Below are 14,985 nucleotides of genomic sequence, written 5' to 3' on the forward strand. Positions count from 1 at the left end.
ATCTTCAGGAAGGAATGAAGAACACTAAATATGGTAAATATGTATATAATGATGAAAGACTTTTTCCTTCCCAAAGTAAAATTTATAACATCCTGTTTTGGGTTTATTACATCTAATAACTATGACAACTACAGTGTAAAGAACAGGGATAGAGAAAATGGATCTATATAGTTGCAAGGTTCTTACATTTACAAGGAATGATATAATATCAACTCTAGGCACCCTGAAAATGTTAAGGATATATATTGTAAACCTTAGAGCAACTACTGAAACAAAACAGAATAAAACTGAAAAAAGGAATAAGTAAAAAGCTAATGGATATATTAAAATAGAATTCTAAAAATATCTTATTAACCCAAAAGAAGGAAGGAAAAGATGAATAGAAAAACAAAAACAGAGAAGACAGGCAAAAGCAAAATAGTGAAATGTTAGACTTAGATTCAACCATATCAATGATTACATTAAATGTAAATAGAATAAACGTTCCTGGTAAAAAGCATAGATTGATAAAATGGATTAAAATGCAAGATCCAATTATATGTTATCTACTTGAAGTATAAAGACACAGATTAAAAATAAATGATAAATAAAGATATAATGTGTAAATAAACATAAGACGTCAAGATAAAGAGATCAAGAGAGATACATTATGAGAATAAAATGGCTGATTTATAACAGAGTAATCAAAAATGTGCATAATCTTAGTAAAAAACTTCGAAATACATGAAACAAAAATCGATACAATTCAAGGGAGAAATAGACATATCCATAATCATTTTGGAAAATTTAACACTGCTTTCTCAGCAATTAATAGAACAACTAGACAAAAATATAAGTAAAATCATAGAGAATGTGAGCAACGCTGTCAATCATCTTGACCTGTTTAATATTTATAGAACATTATGCAACAACTGCAGGATATACATTCTTTTCAAGTGCATATGGTACATTTATTGATAAACCATATCCTGGGCCATAAAATAAGTGTCAATAAATTTGTAAGGACTGAAATTATACCAAGTGTATTTTCTGACTACAATGGAATTGAGTTAGAAATCAAAAACTAATGTATTTAGAAAAAAACACAAAGATTTGAAAGCTTAATAAGACACTTCTGATTGGCTCATTCTTGTCATTTGTGTCTTGGCTTAAATTTTACCTCTTCAGTGGGTCCTTCCTAGATTGCCAGTTTAAGGGAAACTCGCCAATGAGGCCCTAATGCATCACTTCATTTTACTTTCATTGTAGCACTATTTGCATTACCGGATGTTTTCTTGTTTAGCCATTTGTTTAACTGTCCTCCCCCATGTGCCAGTTTGGATGTATTATGACCCCCAAAATGTCATGTTCTTTCATGAAATCTTGTGGAGGCAGACATATTAGTGTTGATTAGCTTGGAATCTTTGGATTAGGCTGTTGCCATGGAAAAGTGACTTACACGACTATGGGTAATACCTTTTATTTCCATGGAGGTGTGGCCCCACACACTCAGCGTGGGTCTTGATTAGTTTACTGGGGCCCTATAAAAGCTCACAAACAAAAGGACCTCAGAGCAGCTGCAGCTTAGAGATACATTTTGGAGAACACCATTTTGAAATGCAACCTAGGAGCAAGCAGATGCCAGCAAAGTGCCTTCTCCCTGCTGACAGGTTTTCCAGATGCCATTGGCGTTCTTCAGCGAAGGTACCCTATCGGTGATACCTTTGTTTTGACATTTGCATGGCCATAAGCCTGTAACTTTGTAACCAAATAAACCCCCTTTATAAAAGCCAATCCATTTATGGTATTTTGTATAATGGCAGCATTAGCAAACCGGAACACCCCACTAGCGTAAAGTTCTAAGGGGATAGAGACCTTGTCTTATTGTTCCCTGCTAGAATGGTAGCTGAAACATAGTAAATGCTCAATGGGAATTATTGAATGAATGAAGAGTGACTGAGTCCTCCACATCATAAGCCTATCTAGATGTCAGTGATGATGATGATGATGATGATGATGACGACGATGACGACAACATCACCTCCAGTAATAATAAAAATAGCAGCCTACTGGTGTTATTGCTCAGTCTCTTTAAATGCTTTATCTTATTTAATCCTCACAACTACCTATACAATATGTATTTTTATTATCCCAGTTTTACAGAGGAAGAAAAGGCAATACGAAGAGGTTAAGGATTGTAACAAATTGGCTAGCAAGTGGTGAGCCAGGATTCAAACTCAAGTTGTCTGATCCCAGAGTATTCATTCTGAGTTATCAGTGGTAAATTGGTGATGGGGTAGAAGGGTAAAGCTAGGCACGGGTTGTGCACGCACATGTGTAAGTGAGCCTGCATAAGCTCTGTCAAGTATTGGAATCAAGGCCTTGAAGCCACAAGTGTCTTTTTTTTTATTTTTAATTTTATTTATACACACTCATATCCACCAAACATAGACAACCCTTCACCACTCCTTTTATCCCCTGGTAACCACTAATCTACTTTCTGTCCCTGTCGATTTGCTATTTCTAGACATCTCTTTTAAATGATATCATACAGTATTTGTCCTTACGTGTCTTGCTTATTTCACTGAGCATAATTGTTTTCAAGCTTCTTCCATGTTGCAGCATGCCTCAGAGCTTAATTCTTTCTTATGACTGACACAACTGACTTTTAAGATATGGAAAAACCTTCTTAATGTTAAAGACAGTTTTATGTTTTCATGTACCCCGTTCCATGTATCCAGTTGTGTGTTCCCATGTTTCTAAAACATCCAAAAAAGACTATTACCATTATGTAAAATCATTCTAGGTAAACATCCCATATTGTTTGTCTCTCCAACGAAGTCCAGCTTAATATTTCATCCTCTCCAACTAACCATAAAAGTAGGAAAAGAGAAGACCCTTCTAGCTTTTAACTCTGACTGTCACTCTCTCACTTCCTGCTTTCCTGAATCATTTTTTTAAAAGCAAACAAACAAAAACCCAGAAACAGAGGATCCTACAAACAGATGTACAGTTTGAAGTTTTCTAAGGCAAACACCATCCAGGTCAAGAGATATAACTTTGCTGCTCACCCCAGAAGCCCATCCCTGCGCTGAGTCTCAATCACAATCTCTCCTTTCCCCACAAAAGTACCAGTATCCTGGCTATAGTAATCACTTCCTTGTATTTTTTAAAATAGGTTTATCACCTAAATGGGCATCTTACTATAGCTTAATCTTTCCCATTTAGAAAAAAATGTCTTTTAAGACTCTTTAGACTACAGATTTCCCACCATTCTTTCTTTCTTTTTTTTAATACAATCTACATGTTGACAGACGCAAGGAACTTGACCTGTAGAGTTTCCCACAGCCTGCATTTGGTTGATTGGAAGCCCATGGTGCAGTCATCATGTTCCTCTCTCCTCTGTATTTCCTGCAAATTGGCAACTAATTCAGAGGCTTGTTCAGATTATGTTCAATAATTGGCACTGTGTTCTTTCACCAGGAAGCACTTAATGTCTGTCTGTCTCTTATTTTATGGTGTTAGTAGCTATTAATAACTCATTACCTAGATCTGAATTCATTGGGGTTACAGGTGGGTGATTTTCTAATTTCTTTTTCTTTTTTAGCGGGAATGCTTCCATTGAGAGGTACTTTACTTTATCTGCTGTTTACTTACATAGTGATATAGATCATATGGAAAGGCAGGATAAATTCTAATTTCCCTTTATCTCTCAAGAATTCTAGATAATGAATGAATGAATGAAATGAATCACTTCCCTATCATCTTCAGAAGATGACGTTTAAAAATATGTGTATCTTTCAGTTCATGGAGGTGCCTCATCCTTAAGGAAGCAAGCTCTGTTTGTTCACCAAACATAGTATTCCAAGCTCTGAAACCTCTCCAAGTTGAGGCTAAAAAGTCATACAAGGTCACTTGTGCCACATTCGATTGGTAAAAGCAAGTCACAAGGCCAGCCTAGATACAAAGAATGTAGGTATAGACATAGGTACTTAGTTGGAGGAACTGCAAAGGATTTGTCGCCGTGTTTAGTCTATCACACCTAGTTTTGTTGTAAATATCTTCCGTGTTGGTTTGGATTTGCTGTCTAGTGGCTCATTTGGTTTTTGTGTGGGGATTCAGAGAGATTCAATCACAGTTTTTAAAGAACTTATTATTCGTGGGACCAGCCTTATGTAAACAAGAGAGCATCAGGCACTATTGCTGCATGTTCTGCTCTGCACTCTGTTCAGAAGTGGCTTTGTCACCTCAGTGGTGCCTTCTCTTGGAGATATCTGTGTGTTCCTGTGCTCTGAACTCCATAAGCCCCTCTGGGTGACCATATGTTCCCTTCAGGGCTCACTGTGCTAGGGCCACACTGTGTTCCTAGCAGAATTTTCCCTCCATGGGCGTTCAGATATGATCCATAGGGCCAGGCCAGGAGCTTCATACCATAACACCCGGTCTATTTCAGTCAGTATCTAACTTCCTCCTGCCATCTCACCCCACTCCAAGTGATGTGCATTCGGTTTCTTTTAAGGACCTTTTGCCTCCAAGCAAATTAACACCGAAACATGTGCTTTTCTTTTCCTCCCAACCCACACCAACTGTACTAGCCCACACCACATACCAAACAGAACCAAACTCTGAATCCCAATTCAGGCTCAACTGGAACATACTAATACACTTAGAAAGACCACCCCAATTTAAGATTATATAGTTTTCCTATGTATTTTTCTAATACCTTTGTGTATGATTTCCTGTCATAGATTCAAACCTTTAATCCAGCTGGAATTTGTTTTCATATATTGTAAGAAGTAAGAATCTAAGTTTGCCCCCAAATAATTAACCAGGTCTAACTAGACTATTTATTAGGTTATTTGTTGAATAAGCTGTCTTTGCACCACTGATTTGAAATAGCACCCATTTTTCATTTACTGAATTCTTAGGTACATGTGTGTGTGCACACATTCACTTCCAACTTTGGGGCTATCTTTGGGCTTTCTTCTCTGTTCTCTTGATCTGTATGGCAATTTCTGCATAACAATTTATTAAAATGTCATAATGTCTTAATTATAGCATTTTAATATATTTTGTTGTCTTTTCCTTATGCTTTCTTTTCCTCCTATGCCCTTCCAGGTATCTCTGGTCTCTATTATTGATTTAGCCCCTCCCTCTCTAATGGCTTCTTCCTCCCCTCTACCTGTAAACATTCTTATGCCCCACCTGTCAAACCAACCAGAAGTCTCTTGGATCCTTCTATTTTCTATTCTTCCCATGCTGCCTCAGGTGAGCTTTCCTGGGAGTAGAATTCACTCCATCTCCACCAGCTCTGCCATCCCGACTCCAGCAAAATTGAGTTCTGAGCAAGGGCACCAGTGACATCCTAATTGCTAAATTCAGGTAACGTATTTCTTTTCTTTTCTTTTCTTACTTGACCTCTTGGCTGAATTAGACCATTTGACCACTTTTCCCTTCTTGAGATCCCCTCTTCCTTGGTGTCTTGCCACAGCCTTTCTTATTGTCTCTTGTCTCTTAGATTGTCCCTTCTTATGTTCCTTGTCTAGCTTCTGTTGCTTCATTAGGCCGTTAAAAGTCAGGGTTCCCAGAGTTTCAGGCCTGGCTGTCTTCACATCTCATTCTCTCTTGTTTCATCTCTCCCCATGGCCTCAACCTGAAAGGTCATTTTATATTCCCAGCCCAGTTCCTTCCATAGTTCCAGTTGTCTACTGGGTGGTACCAGCAGGATGGCCCATCAAGTGCATCAAGACCAGAACCTCTCTTTTCCTTTATGCCTGCTCATATATATTTCAGTTAGTGGCCTTACCATTCATGTCATCTCCTGAGCAAGAAACCTAAGCCTCATGCTCAGCTCCTTTCTCCCTTTCCCTTTTCTTCTACCTCTAGAGCAGAAGGAAACATGTTTTGCCGTGAGCAAATTTGGATTCCAATCCTGGCTTTGCTTCCCAGTCACTGTGTGCCTTGAATGAGCTCCTTAACTTTCACAGCCTCCGTCTCCTCTTTGTGAAACTGGGATGATGATGGTACCTGCCTCGCAGGGATGATGCGGGGGATAAATGAGATGATGTGTGTCAGGTGTCTACCCAAGACCTGACTCATTTCTGGGGCTCATCCAAGGTTGGTTTCCTCCCTAATCAGTACCTCATAAAATGTTCAAATTAGTATCTTCCTCTCCATTCTCTCTGCTGATTGATCTTTACATTCTGGCCTCCTCCCTCTTGTCTGGATTATCCCAGCAGCCTCCCCCATGGTACCCTTTCCTCAGGTCTCATCCTCTTCTAGTCTACATGCCACACTTGGGACACAGTTCTTTCTTTCTCTTTCCTACCTCTTCCCCATATCTGGGCCTGCCTCTGACCTGTGAAAGATATTGAGAGCTCTCATTGGATAAAAAACATCCTCCTTAGCATGGTTTTCAGGCCTCGTGGACGTCCAGCCCCTGCTGACTTTCCCACTTTCCTCTCTGCCTCTGTCCTGTGCAGTCTGTGCCCCAGCTCTATCCATTGGTGCTTGCTGTTCCTCTAATATGCCATAATGTTTCACCTCTCCCTTGTCTTTTTTGTATGCTGGACTTTTTGCCTACCCTGGACTCTCCTTCTTTCTTCTTTCCCCATCCTTGCTTCACACTCGGTGTCTGGTGAACACCCACTGATTATTCAAAACCTTGCTCACTCACAGCTCCTTAACAGTCTTGAGAGATGGTTGGCCCTTCAAATCTTTCTCACAGTGTATTCCATATTATAAACTTGTAGAGAACTCTGTAGTCACAGTGTGTCCAATTATTTGTTTCCCATGCCTTCCTTCTCTCTACCCCCAGCCCTCACCCCCAAATGACTGGGAACTGCTTGAATAAGCAGTCCGGTTAAGAGCTGTGTGGAGCGAGTTGCTATGTGGTGTGTTGAAGGAACACAAGCTCAGGCACAAAAGAAACTTGCAGCAAATGACCACTCTATTACTCATACCACACAAAGGGTCCAAAAGAGCGGGGGAAGAGATCCTACCCTGGCCAGTCTCCCAGGGAGGCCAGCTGCTTGGGTTAGGTCAGTGGATGGCAGCTCCACATAGCCCACTTTGAATAGGAAAGGAGAGACAAATCGGTGCTGCCTGAGGGCGGGTATTTATATAACTCTAGCGTGGGGGGGCGGGGGGTCCTTGTCTCTGAGAGTTCCCACCCTGGTATCCAGGTTTAAGGTATGGTCAGGCCTTTTCATTAGATCCAACATTCCCTCCCACCCCCTACCCTTGCCCTCCATCCCCGGCTGTGGAATGGAAATATACTGAAACATCCCCTAGCCTAGCCTTCCAGAAAAGTCAGGGACATACCTAGCAGCAATCTCCCCCTCCCTTCCCCTGCCTCCTTTTCTATAGTGTTTGGATGTTTCAGTATATAGAAAAGGAGGCAGGGGAAGGGAGGGGGAGATTGCTGCTAGGTATGTCCCTGACTTTTCTGGAAGGCTAGGCTAGGGAGTCAGGTCTGGCTGGGTTCAAATCCTGGCCTTACTGTTTATTCAGTTGGTGATACTGGGCAATTACTTAATTTCTTTGAACCTTAGTTTCCTCATTTTTGAAACGGGCGGTAATAGCACCTACATTCAATGATTATTTAGAGGATTAAAACAATCCACGTAAAGTGCTTAATCCAGCTCTGGACACATATTAAATGCTCAACAAATGTTAGTTTTTATTACCACTATTGTTAATTTTATTACTAGCGTTATTATTTTTGGAAGTGAGCATGTCTTAGTCATCTTTACATTCCATTTCTAAGTATGTGGCTCATATTGGATCATCGTAAATATTTTTGAAGGATAAATTTATAATATCAGTCAACATTTGTTGAATACTTAATATTTTTCAAGTACATGCTAAACACTTTACATATAGTATATTATTTAATCTTTCTGACAATCTTGTAGGGTATGGACATTATTCTCTTCATTTAACAAATGAGGAGATCAAGAAAACTGGCTCAGAAACTACATGGCTAGATCAAAATCATATAGTTAGTTGTCAGTAGCAGAGCCTGAATCTGACTCCTATGTTGGTGTTATTTACATTTGGCTGCAATCGCAGTGTGACCTTGGGCAAAGTCACTTTCTCTCTCTGGTACTCATCTTCCTCATTAGAAACTGATTGGGGTGAACTGGACCATCTCTAAGGCCCCTTCTAGCTTTGGTATTCTATTTTTCCATTAAAAGTAGAAGACAAAGTTATAGCAAATGCTTTAACAATGAAAATCGCCTTCACAAAAAGATTTCCAAGCCCCAGTAAGTACTCCATTTCTTTCCAAATACTTATAATGAGATTGAAGTTTCCATTGAATCAAAGAGTTTTGATGGTTTCTGGAGACTGTGATGGTTAGGTCCATGTGTCAGCTTGGCCAGGTGGTGCCCAGCTGTATGGTCAAGCAAGCACTGGCCTGTTTCTGTGAGGACATTTCGTGGACTTAAGTCATCAGGACATTGATTGCATCTGTGGTTGATTACATGCAGTTGGCTAAGGGGAGCGTCTTCCGCAATGAGAGACATTTAATCAGTTGTAGGCTTTTAAGCGGGGAGGTGATGACTTCAGCAATCAGAAGAGAGAACTTTTGTCTGTACTTTGGCCAGCAGCCTCTCCTGGGGAATTCATCGAAGACCTTCATTGAAGTGCCAACTTGCAGCCTGCCCTATGGAATTTGGACTCGTGCATCCCCACAGTTGTGTGAGACACTTATAAAATCTCACGCTATTTACAGATATCTCCTGTTGGTTCTGTTTCCCTAGAGAACCCTGAGACTGTTGACTTGGTATTTGGCCAACCAGTGGACACACCTTGAGCAGATCAGTGAGGTTCTGATATGCCATCTCCAGAACTCACTCTGATTAGGTGAAGCAGAAATGGAAATTTATCAAAGAATATTAGGTGGCTCACAGGCTGTCCAGAGGGCTAAAAGAGTGGCAGACTGGAGGCCACATAGACCGGGACAAACCAAGCCACACTGGGAAGACTCCAGGGTTGTCACAGTCAGATGCAACAATTACAGCTTGCACCACTGGTACTGGGCTCTGGGCCTCTGGACCTCCACCACAGCTGCTCCAAACTTGTGCCGCCACCCTCAACAGAAAATGGACACTTCATGTTAACTCTTGCAAATAGAAGTCTCACTGGATCTGTCTGATTAGAGAAGACTGGTCACACACCTATACTCCATCCTTAGTGGAGGCCAGAAACATGGGAGGAAGGCTTCAGGCTTGTGGAAGGACTCACGAAATGGGACACTCCCCAAACTGAGAAACACCCAGAACGTGCTGGTGGCCACCCGCTGGGATCATTGTCCACTACACAGATTTATTAAATTGGCTCTAGGAAGTTAGCTGGGCATTGTCATATAGGTGTGTATCTTAAAGGTGAGAACTTCTTTGTATCCAGACATTGAAATAACAACAGCTAACATTCACTCTGTGCCAGACATTGTGCTAGGCTATTTACACGTGTTTCCCAGTTTATTCTCGCAGCAATCCTCTGAAATACCTACTGTAATCCCCGGTTTGTATTATCATCTCCACTTTACACCTGAAGAAACAGAGGCACAGAGAAGAAGTTCTGTGTCTTACTCCACTCAGCTAGTGAGTGGTGGAGAATGGGCCTGGCCACTGTCAACCACTGTCCTTTTCTGCCTGTGGCGAAGAGGCTTGTTGGCTTGAAGACCAAACCCTGGTACCGGGTCACCCTGGCACTGGCCCTCCTTAGGTCTGAATTTAGGGTGAAGCCGAAACCAAAGTGAATTCCCTGAGAAATTAAGGTTGACCAGATTTAGCAGTATGCATAATTCTTTTAATGTTTTCTGAGATTAGCAGGTTTTAAATAGTAGGATGCTCTTTCATCTAGTTAAAATTAAAGAGTTGAAGTGCTTGGTGTCTTTGTGTTTCTTCACCCCAATCTGCAGGGAACTGGGTCCTGATAGAAAAACATCACATGAGTTCAGTTCCCAGGGTTCCCCACTAACACTTGGTACTATGTAGTAGTGGCCTCAAGTTCAGAGACTCTCTGAAGTTCTGGAAAACCTCAGTAGAAATGGTTCCTGTTCTCACCCCTTCACAGTTATTCTTTCAGTTTTTCCAGACAGAGTCAGCAGCCACTTTGGAGAAACAAATATTTAATACAAAACAACCCGCACCTCCCACCTTGCCATAAATACATGAGCATAAACCCAGGTTGTGAAATTCAATGCTTATTTGGCCTGAGGTTAAATCATAAAGGAGCTTTATGGGCCCCGTTCAGGATGGAGATAAATGCACAAATGAAAATGCACATAATTTGGGGAACACAGGCAATTAACCGTGGCCCGAGGGAAACACCTTCCCTCCCAGGCTTGCTCTCCTGTCTGGCACTGCTTAGATGAAATTGGCAGGAGGTAGAGAAGGAGGGGACGCTGCTGCTTAGGTCTGAGATGACAACTGAAACTAGGAGGGGAAGGAAGTGGGAGGAGAGGCTGGGAGCAGAGGGCCATAATTTCATTTATGAATTCCTGCCTATTCTGAGCAGATTGTCCCCAAATTTGCCATTAAAAGTGCAATTTCCTCTATGAAAACTGTCTTTCTAAGGACCACAGGAAAGAAGATGGGAATAGGAAGTGGAATATCCAATTATTCTTGTTGGTAATGAACATTATTCATTATTTATGAATTCTACATTCTGTCCAATCTTTGTTTACTAATAAAGTTAGCATTACTTTTTATTTCTTTATTTGTTCATTTATTCAGCAAGCATTTATTGATTGTCTGTTGTATGCCATTTCCTGTGCTAGGCACCGTGCACACCAAGAAGGACCTGTTCCCTGCCCTCTGGTCCTGCCTTCTGTCAAGGGAGGCAGACATGAGTCATCTAATTACAGACTGAAATTTTTAATGATCAGGTTGATGTGTGCTATCAAGAATCAAAGGGTATGATGACAGCAGGTAACAGGAGAGGCTGCTGCTGTCCACAGAGGGTCAGGGAAGGCTAACCTGGGGAAGTGATATTTGAGTTGAAATAAGCATGAATAGGAGAAAACAAGGTAAAAAGATGACGGAGAGAGGAAGAGGGAAGAAAAGCATTCAGATGCAAGGGATGATCATGACAAGATGTCAAAGCAGTTCCTAAGCATGGGTTTATCATCTCTTTTTTTCATCAACTTTACATCACCTATAGCAGAGTTTTTCCAAGTGTGATCTGTGAACCACCTGCATGAAAATCACTTGGAAGCATAGTGAAAATTCAGATTCTTGGGTCCCATATCTGGCTACTAAATCAGAATCTCTAGGCACAGGGCCTTAGTAACCTGCACTTTAAAATCAGTACATACACACACAAGTAATTCTTATCCACACTTGGTTTGGTTTAAGAGGCACTTCTGTATGTTGAATGAGCTATATAATTTCAACGAAGGCTTCTGCTTATTTTATACCACTTCATCCCATAGCAACCTACTATAGTATACAATGAAGTATCATTTTTCTACTTTCATAGATGAGAAAACTGAGGCCTGGGAAGGTTCACCTATACCCACTCATTGATTCCCAGGCGTGTGCCCTTCTCGTTATACTGGGACAGGCCCAATTTACAAATGTGATGTAATAAACCTAGGAATGGATTGCAAAATTGAAGGCATACTTCTATTTCCCTCACAGTGATTGTTCTTGGCAAAACATCACCTAGTACTACTTGAGCAGGTCCAAAGTCTGACAAACCTAGAGTCAAGTCCCAGCTCTGCCACTTACTAGCTGTGTGATCTTGAACAGTACCTAACCTCTCTGTACCTCATTTACCTCATCTGATAAATAAGGATAAATAATAATGCCTACATTAGTGAGTTGTTGCAAGGATTAAGTAAAGTACTGTGTGCAGAAGACCAAGCACAGAGCTTTTGGGGACTTAGTAAGTATTAAAAATATGGCAGCTATTACACCTATAATATTTAGGACACATTGAATATGCAGTAAGTGTTACCAACTAACTGAAACCCAGATAAAGATCACAGGAGATGTTTCACGTGGAAAGCTTAAGTAAATGCGAGAGTCATTCAGGCAAAATCATTTGAGACAATCCAGTAGCACTGAGTACACCTACCACCCAGATTTTGGTCTCTAGATAACCATTTCTCACTAGAAGAAACCGGATCATTACAGAGAAATGCTGATTTAAGGAGAAGGGAAAGTACAAGAGAAGTCTGGACCATCTTAGTGCAGCATAGAGTAAGGAAGTGCTGAAGACTGAGGGGAAACTGTAAAAACAAAACAAAACAAAAAAAACCATGAGCTGACCCAAAGTGGCTCCCCGTGGCCAAATTTGGGACAGTTTGAGCATCAGAAGGAATAATGACAGTGATGTTGATTATAACACATTAAGTACAAAAAATAAAATAAAATCCGGGTGTCCATAGTGATGGGGGACATGGGCAGAGCAGGGAAAGCTCTCTTTTGACAGAATGCCAGTAACTATATGTGAAGGAATTACAGAGATAGAAAACTCAGAAAATTACACTAGAAAATGTAACACCATTGTAATAATGTATTCAGGCAAGGATCAACAGTAGATGCTAAAATCATTGGTTAAATGTTGTTGCGAAACAAGATATTCACACAGTCTCAAGGATTGCTTATATTAATATTACCTACTGTAAGATTATAGAAAGAGAAAAATGTGTCTTTCCAATGGAGAGATCTGGCAAATACCAACTAACCAAATGGCCAAATTTAGCATCACCAATTGTGAAACAAATTAACATGTATCTTCTGATGTGATACAACAGAAGTATATTATCTCACCCACATAGTATTTTTACCAAAATTGTTGAACCCAAATCAAAAGATAGGAAACAATCAGTTAAATCTAAAAGGCCATTCTTCCAAGACAATCTTCAAAAATTTCATTATTGTGAGAGATAAAAAGAAAAAGGAAAAAAAGCGAGGGGGAATGTTCTAGAATCTAGACTAATGTTCTAGAATTGACGTAGATCTAGATTAAAAGAAACTAGAGATATGACAACTAAATGAAATGTGTAGTCTTGATTGTATCCTGGATTAAAATTAAAAACTATAAAACAACCTAAGTGTCCATCAATTGATGAATAAATAAACAAATGTGGTATATCCATGTAATGGAATATTATTCAGCTTTAATAAGGAATGAAGTACTGATACATGCTCCAACATGAATGAACCTTGATGACATTATGCTAAGTTAAAGAAACCAAACACAAAAGGCCACATATAGTTTGATTTCGTTTATATGAAATATCCAGAATAGACAAATCCATGGAGTCATAAAGTAGATTAGTGTTTGCCAGGGACTAGGTGGAGGGGAGAATGGGAAGCTACTCTAATGAGTACAGCTTTTCTCTCTGGGGTGATTAAAATATTCTGGAATCAGATAGTGGTGATGGTTGCACAACCTTGTGAATATACTAAAAATCCAAATTGGGTGAATTTTATTATATTGAATTATATCTCAATTTAAAAAGCTATAAACGACATTATTGGGACAATTAGGGAAATTTGAACATGAACTGTGTATTAATATTTTATCAGTGTTGAATGTTGACAGTATTGTGGTTTATAGGTATTAGTTCTCGTTCTTAGGAACTATTTAGGGATGTGTTTAAGGATGAAGTCTTCAGTGATGAAGTGCCCTGTTATCTGTATTTTACTTTCAAATGGATTAGAAAAAAATGATTGGGGTAAAGTAAAAATGGCAATATTTTAACAATTTGTTATCTGGGTAAAGAATATAAAGAGATTAATTGTATTATTCTTTTTTGCAGAATGTAACTTTTTTGTAGCTTGAACTTTTTCAAGATAAAAAGATTGGGGGTGGGGGGACCATTAATTATCTATGACAAGCCAGATAGGAGATGATAGATTCCTGTGGGTTGTGACAAGGAGGTTAGGAACATTAGGCACAGTCCTGCCTCCTTTGTGAGTGAGGCATCAATGGAGAGTGAATTGTACACTTTCCTTTGAAACTTCTCTTGGTTCCACCATCATTAGAGACAGACGGTCAGGCTGTCTTCCCAGGAGAGTCATTCTTGTACTTGTGCTTCATAGTAGAGTACATGCCCTGAACCATGGTCTCTGACTTGATAGCAGTGGCTGGGGGAAGTCTTAAAGTCTTCCAGAGAGCTAGTGTTAACTTTATTAGTGAAATAAAAAGGGTGGTGAGACATGAGTTGGTTGGGGGTGAAGGCCTAGGAACCAGAAGGAAGAAAGGGGTGGGCACGGGCTTCTTTCATAGGAAAGGCAAATGATCAAGGCCAGAAACTCAAAGCTGGGTAGGAACATTGGTTGTTTAGTTTGGTTTATAAACAGGAAGTGGGGTGAGCCAATGCCTTTACCCCATTTGCAGGCTCTGAATAGTAAAATTGATCCATGTGAACTTCCTTATTCAGGCCCCAGCTGCTCCTGCTGGTGGTTAGAAAAGGGATAATTTGGTGTCCCTGATTGTCCCACCTACTCATATTATCTATCCCTCTTAGCTCAGGATTCATTGTCTTCTGTTCACCTCTTTTTTTTTTTGTCTTTGTTCCATTATTTTCCCCTCGAGGATGCCAGTCTTATAGAGCTGAACTTATTCATGTTTACCTTGGGGCAGAGATTTGGGGTCTTAGTTTGTAGAAGGGTTTGGGAGGTGTGGAAATGGCTGAGCTGCAGCAGCAACGACACAAGGAAGGTTTTGTGAGGTTAACTGGGGAGGGCGGGGAAGACTGAATTTCTGGTTCACCCCTGACCACTGGTGCCTTCTGTTTTTAAAACAGACGTGCTTCATCCGTCCCAGAGCAGGGGCCAAAGATGGGAACTCAAAATGCAATGTCCCAGTGGGTGAAATTAAGCTGCAAGAGCTCAATGCCTGAAAAATATTGACTGTTTCTTTTTTTAAGCTAATATTCCAAATTTCTTATGAAAGTCAACTTAGACATCTAGGACACAGGAAACAAGGCAAGAGGCCACAGCCAGCTACCTCAGAGGACTTGGGACACTTTCTTAATAA

At 40.2% G+C, this 14,985-nt stretch overlaps 1 protein-coding gene across 1 annotated transcript in view; it reads left to right on the forward strand.

Moving 5' to 3' along the window:
• The window catches only part of LOC119507776, a 387,511-nt gene that overhangs the window by 202,192 nt on the left and 170,334 nt on the right, over positions 1–14,985 (forward strand). The window lies entirely within an intron of this gene.

This window comes from Choloepus didactylus, chromosome 13 (genome assembly GCF_015220235.1).
Source record: "Choloepus didactylus isolate mChoDid1 chromosome 13, mChoDid1.pri, whole genome shotgun sequence".
In the NCBI taxonomy this organism is placed as follows: Eukaryota; Metazoa; Chordata; class Mammalia; order Pilosa; family Megalonychidae; genus Choloepus; species Choloepus didactylus.